This window comes from Danio rerio, chromosome 6 (assembly GCF_052040795.2).
Source record: "Danio rerio strain M-AB ecotype USA chromosome 6, GRCz13ab, whole genome shotgun sequence".
Lineage (NCBI taxonomy): Eukaryota > Metazoa > Chordata > Actinopteri > Cypriniformes > Danionidae > Danio > Danio rerio.
In genome coordinates this window covers 6934173-6941270 of record NC_141026.1, presented here as the reverse complement: position 1 = coordinate 6941270, position 7098 = coordinate 6934173, and the positions used below count along the sequence as shown (strand labels likewise).

The following is a 7098-nucleotide window of genomic DNA, read 5'->3' as shown; positions in this document are numbered from 1 at the left end:
CATTTTAAGGAGTTGTAGTATTACAACTAACAGATACGCGTTATGGACTTACAGCAATGATTGTTGAATGACTTTGGAAACTATTCTTTATAACTATTCTTGATGAGTTAGCACATCTGCGCAGGAGTACATCCATATGAAATCACAGCTGCAGCACAGCTTCAAAAGTCTCTACATGGTCCCAGCCCAGTTTTATAGGTCCTTCAAACATAATGTCGAGATGGACTCGATAAGGGAACGTCTCGACTAGCTTAACGGAAAGAAAGTGGCACAGATGATTTGTAACATCCACGGCGCCTGCCTTGTACATAGTCATGCATTTATTTTTTAGTCATGCATTTATTTTTAATTTTTTATGCATTTTTTGTGAACGCTACCTTAATGTACAATTAGCTAAGACTCACTTATTCAGTGGCGGGAACCAGCGGACATGCAACCACTTTAATCATAAGGTAAAAACAAAACAAAAATCCATCTGGAGCTTCTTTATAGGATTAGACGCTTGTAAACACTCATTCCAATGGGCTCGCGGCTATCAGCACCGGCCACACTCGTCACCGGTACCAAGCCGACCAATCACAGAGCTTGTGCTACGCGTCATTGAAACATGCAGTTAAATTTTTTTGAGAGTTGCGCGTCAGCGTTGGCATCAGTTAGGGCTCTGCGTCTGCGCGAAAGCTGCGCCAGACCATGCGTTTGCGTTGATTATAAGTATTGAAGCAGAAGTATAAATCAGCCTTAACATTTCTTTGCATACATTTGTGCAGTTTAAAAAAAATTGAAGTAAAAAAATTATAAATAAATTGTGAGGCTGTTTGTTAAGGGTTTACTGCCTTCTGTTGAATGCATCACTTTTGTCTGTCCACACCACGCTTAGCCACCATACATGGAGTTTATTTTTAAAGCAACTCCTTTTTTCAACACTGGCCTTGTATGTGCAAAGCTGAAAGCCTTTCGCTGTATGAGGATGCCATAGCAAAGTCCTGCATTTTCTATTTGCCTACAGGCGCATTGGTAGAGCGAGTGAGGTTAAAGCCCTTCTTGTATTACGAGCAAAACAGGCCACTTTATTTGGACAGAAAGAGAAAGACGTGCAGTGTGGTAAAAGACCAGAGGTGAGCTTTTCCTCTAAATTGTGTTAAGTGCTCACTGGCCTTGGGTATGAAGGGTGATCGCAATCACTTTTACCCATCATAACATCTGTTACATTTCATAGCGCATTTGCTTTGTTCATAAAACATGAATGTCAGATTTTAGAAGAATGACTTGGCGTAAAATCCATAACGGTTCACCATTAAGTCATAAACTGACATTTTTTGTATGTGTGTCTGAATCTAAAATAAAGCCTTGGTCTGTTTCAATAACCTGAAGTGAACTTCTTATAGATATCTTCTTCTGCAAACTTTGCTGTAGTCTCTCTCTCTCTCAGACGAAGTGCCGGTTTGAGTTTGTTATTTTGACCATTCGTTATAATTGGTATCGAGCGTGTTTACTGATGCAGTGGTAATGCGAACGCAACTCCCATGTGTGTAAGTGGGGAAATTGAAAGCCAGCAACCAAACACTGTAGCCACTTCTCTGAAATGACTTATTGAACAGGACACTCTGATGTTCTGGACAGTCGTTAACCAAAGCTTCGTTGAAGAAGGAGAAAAACAAACCATGGCTGATTTTCACTCTGGGTAAGTCTTACTTGAAAACTTGAGGATGAGATCAGGGCTCTTCTTGGACACACATATAGACATTAAATGAAAGATAGAATTAGGTTAGCAGACAAGAGAACTGCAAATGTATTTTTTAATATAAATTACTCAGTATTTAACTGTAATATGAACTGTATTTTATTGTAGAACAGTTATGCAGTATGTTACTGTGTTTTAAAGTTGCATTGTGGAAATTACTGTATATTTTACAGTAAATGCATGCAATACTGTAAACAAAAATATAGGGTTGTGTCGATAGACGATGCCATCGCTGATGGCCGACAAACCTTACGATGCTGAGCCGGCATCGCGATCAATCGCCCAACCCCACATTTACATCGATATATAGCTTATTATCTGCATGTCATCCTAATAACAATAACAGTTTTTTCATGAGCTGTGTTAAATTAAACATATAGCTGCCACTTGAACAGCTGACAGTGTAACCCCGCCTGTCCCACGCCACCCAACCCGATCCGAGCTGGGTTTGAACCGGCGACCTTCCGCATGGGAGTCGGTTGCTGTACCAAGGAGGCTAAAGACCATGTATGCTACAATGTTTTAAAGTTGCATTGTAGAAATTGCTGCATATTTTACAGTAAATGTATGCAACACTGTTAATAAATATTCAGCAATATAAATGGCACAGTATATGTTTTGCTGTAATCGATTTACAGTAAGTTACTGGCAAACAGCTTCCTGTAAATTACTGTAAATTCTACAAAGAATTGTTGACAGTTTAGTACTTTAAAAGAGCCTCTTCAATAAATTTCACTTCATCGAAGCTTGTTGAATAAACAGGAATGGGAAACATGAATGAATGGGAATTGAAAGGTGTTATGGATGCAAAGAGGCGCATTAGATGTATTATGGTTTAATTATGCATGGTAAATTGGGATTGTCTAGATTGGTGAATTGTGTTTTGCATTGAGACATATTATCGCAAATATAGAATCTGTATTCCTTAGAAGAGTTACTGTGTCCAAACTTTGCTTGAAAAAAAGCATGGAGTGGACTCTATGGTGTTGTGATACCAGCAGTGCATTAGTATATCTGTAAATAACTCCTGCAGGTGCTGCTGCTGTCTGCTGCTGTTTGCGCTCTTCATCTCTTATTTATCAAAACATGAGAAAAACATGCAACTCCCTTCAGGTCTGTGTAAAGCACAGGATTCTTGATTCCTTTGCACAGAAAAGAGAGTTTAGTTACAGATCGGAGATACTGTCATTCATATCAATGAATGACATTCAATTTTCTGTATTTTGCGATTCATGTTTTTTCTTTTCTTCATGTGTTTATGCTTTTAAACTGTGTTTTGGGACCTTTCCTACAATAACTTTTGATGTTAAAAAGTTTGAAAAAGTGACTTTTATTGCCATTTTTTAGAGTTTGAAGTGATATATTGCTTGAGTTGGCATAAATTATGCCACAAAAACCTGGCAATAAAATGAATGGTCTATACATTATTTTCTTTACAATATATTGTTGCAAACTACTAAAATAATTGCTACAAAAATAATTTTGTTGAATTGCAGTTGTCAACATCAAAAGTCTACAGAGCAGAAATAAAGGTCCAATGACGCAATTCATAATCATAAATAAACTGAAAAACAAAACAAAAACTAATAATGAAATATGAACAAAATACCTGTTAATTTATAATGTACTCTTATTCATAGAATCGTAATTGTAAACATGCAAAGTATGAGTAACAACAAATAATTTGAGGATAATAGATCATGAATTTCATTGGTTGATCATTTGATATCTACTCAGTTTGCCATTGGGATTTTTACATTGTTTCAGTTTCATGTTGTGCTATTTCCGGAGGTTTGGGTGGATAAACTTTCAACTTCATTTGTTTTACAAATAGCCTACAAAATGAGCGTTGCAAGGCCTATTTTAGGGGGGCTGTAGCCCCCCTATGTGTCTACTCAGCCCCCATAAAACTTTTGCATTTAGCTCATAAACTGTAACGTACACTAAATTATTGCCTCAGTCCCCTTTAAATTTAATAGGAAAATGGCGGCAGAATTCAGCTCCTTATTTGCAGTTCTTTGATATAGATAACCTTGTATCACCTGTATCTCAATGTCACGGAGGAGCAGTTGGGTTTTCTCGGCATTCACCTCATCAGCACAGCTGTTTCCTCCAACAAAAATATATAACTCTTAACGAACATTTTGCTATTTTATTTAAAGATGAGCTACCAATTTTGAACACTTTACATTATGTGGCATACTATAACGTTACCATACAGTCTTGCACAGAAAGGATTAAACACAGAGAATTTACTCGTTTTAACTCACTGAGTCACTGATTTTCAGTTTTCAGATTTTACCACATTTTTACCCTGTTATTTACTTATTTTTTGCCTTCTGTTTTTGTCTTACGCGCTTTATGGAATTGTCCTTCGTGGACTTGAACTCCATCGTCGTGGTCAACTCCGCTCTGCATCTCAAGTCCGTCTACATACATGGCGAGCTACTGGACAAACTAGTAACAGCAGGAAAGCTATCCATATGGAGGTAAGTAGACAGCTGGTAGAACGGCATCATCCTGCCCAGTAGCATTCATTTTAGACATAATGCAGACATACTGTACATATTTTTGGCTACATAATTCGCAATTTCCAGAAATGTATATCAGGGACTTTTCAGAATGTGCCTTTGTTGGTATTCACAATTATCCTGTGTTGAAAGTTTCACCACAATTTACTCATAAACTGATTTATGGCATTGTTTTCATAGTGAGTTTTGAACTCTGTATTTGCGCTGGTTCTGACTATTTCATTTCCAGTGAATCAGAATTCAATGCAGTTGGCTTTGTTGATCACAATGGGCATGACCTTTTGTGCGATTTCCTTTACTGCATGAGTCAGGAGTTACTATTTTAAAAACTTTGCTTGGTGGAGACACTGCTCAGGTCACGTCCTCTGTTGTTTTAGGTCAAGACCAGCAGATTTTAGAATCTGGTGCAGGCTGGTTGTACAGTTAAGGTGCACATTATTCCTGCTTTACTAAATGAATTCAAGTGCACTGTTTTGCATTTCACCAGCACGGCTTTGTACATTTTAAAATAGTTTTTCCTGGCAAAAATGGGATTTGAATTTCAGATCTTGTCATTTTAAAAATTTTCTGCTCATTTCACGTTCAAATATGGCATCTAGCAATCTAGTACCAGCACAGAGATCACTTTGTTATGTATAGATATGAATTTCTGAAATCTGATCTGTCAGGTAGAAGCTGGGAGTTTGCAATCATGTCAAATGCCAGATAAGAGAGTGCAGAAACAAAATGTGGACACACAGTAAAGGCTGAAGGCGAAAGAGAGACAGAGAAACAGAGGAAGAGCGTGCGAGATGAGAAAGAGAGATACTGGGACGCCATATGGCTGGAGGAACATCTGGTCGCCCTGGGGGCATTAGAGACTGATGGAGCTGCATTACTGCAAAAGGAAAATGTATTATTACGATTGAATAAATAAATAAAGTTTCAAGTCATTTAAAGTCATCTGATGCACTAAAAGGTTCGGGAGGCTGGCGAGCACATCTGTCCTCACAAACGGCAGCAGTTTTGGGCGAGTAGGTGGTGGAAAACTGATTGGATAATTGTGGATAATGGAAAAGGAGCATTTAGGATGTGAAATGGACAGAAAAAAAGCTACAAAAGCACTGCGGTTTTGCAGAACAGCTCAGCCAGTTTCTAAATGAATGACTTTCTCTTTTTTTTTTCAAGAGAGAATGTTCTGAAATGACATTTAAATGATGTTATAGTCCGGTATTTATGTGATCACATATGCAAATCGAGCTTTTTACTAAACTAAAGCAACTCTGAATCCGCTTATTTGCTGTTGTCTCCGCATTTGGATAATTACAAACAATCTTTAGCCTGTTAACTTCCATTACTCAGATAATGGAAGGTAGGGTGATAAGGCAGCAACATTACTGCCACCACGTAATGACAGTGTTATGCATCCAAAAAGGCTTTTCAATTGCATGCAGTTTCTGGATTCCTGTAGACATCTTTCTCTGGGTTGTTGCAAACTCAGTATTTTCAAAGCGAAGTTCTTCGTTCTGTTCTTGAAATAACTTTGCAATGCTATACTGATCTAAATGCTACCATGCTGCTGAGAGTGATGTTTTGATGAATATTTATATAGTACATTTATAGCACTTTACACAGCATGACTTTGAAGAACTGAGAAAAAATAACTCGTGATTTCCTAAAGTAAAAAGGCGGAGCTTCAGATACATGCCGATCCTACCTATTATGCATTCACGATGTACCAATAGTACTTCAGTGGTGTTTATCAGCTTAAGTGAACTTTTCTAAAAGAGCTGTCCTTACCGAGGTAAGCATTCAGCAGTAGTGAGAATAACAACAGAGGTTTTCGGCAGCATCATACTACGCTGTAGTGTTCATTTTACACACCAAAATGTAAGCTGATCTACACTATCTGACAAAAGTCTTGTCGTCAACCCCAGTTGTAAGAGCAACAAATATTGGCTGGACTTCTAGTTGATAATTTGGAAATCCCAATCATCACAAATACTGCAGAAGACCTCCTGGAACCCGCATGGACCCAAGATTTAGAAATCAATCAAGTTTGGTGAAGGAAAAATCATGGTTTGGGGTTACATTAAGTATGGGGGGGTTCGAGAGATCTGCAGAGTGGATGACAACATTAACAGCCTGAGGTACCAAGACATTTGTGCTGCCCATTACATTACAAACCACAGGAGAGGGCAAATTCTTCAGCAGGATAGCGCTCCTTCTCATACTTCAGCCTCCAGATCAAAGTTCCTGCAAGCAAAGAAGGTCAAGGTGCTCCAGGATTGGCCAGCCCAGTCACCAAACATTAACATTATCGGGCATTTCTTGCTTTCTTTGCCATTCCAGGTGACTTTAATAATAAGTATTTGAGTCATTACAGATGTAGTATGGATGCAGTCCTCCAAGCTCATGAGAGTCATACAAAATATTCTTTAAAAAAAAAAAATTATCCACTTCTCCATGACTTGATAGTCTGTACTGTATATTATTTCTGTTAAGTGACAAGACAATTGTCTAAGCAAAGTCAGTCCTTATTGTCCTAATTAAATAATTAAAACTCAAGGCATGATCATATTTTATTTTGGTAAAATAAGCGTAATCTAGAAGCCTTTGCCTTTTATATAAGCCACTTCTGCCAAATGATCAACTAGAACTCAAGCTATTTTTGTTCATTCTAAAACTTAGTACTGGGCTGCGGCTGGAAGGACATCGGCTGTGTAAAACAATTGCCAGAATAGTTGGCGGTTCATTCTGCTGTGGAGACCCCTGACAAAACAAGGGACTAAGCTAAAAGAAAATTTATAACTATACTATAGTTTTTGGTAACACTTTATAGTAACT

At 37.9% G+C, this 7098-nt stretch overlaps 1 long non-coding RNA gene across 1 annotated transcript; it reads left to right on the top strand.

Annotated features, from left to right (window-relative positions):
• Positions 1 to 244: 244 nt before the first annotated feature.
• On the top strand, positions 245 to 5820 carry LOC147843332 (uncharacterized). Its single transcript, XR_015493167.1, has 3 exons — positions 245 to 1681; positions 4166 to 4230; positions 4941 to 5820. It is a non-coding gene; the product is annotated as an uncharacterized LOC147843332 (long non-coding RNA).
• The last annotated feature ends 1278 nt before the right edge of the window (positions 5821 to 7098 follow it).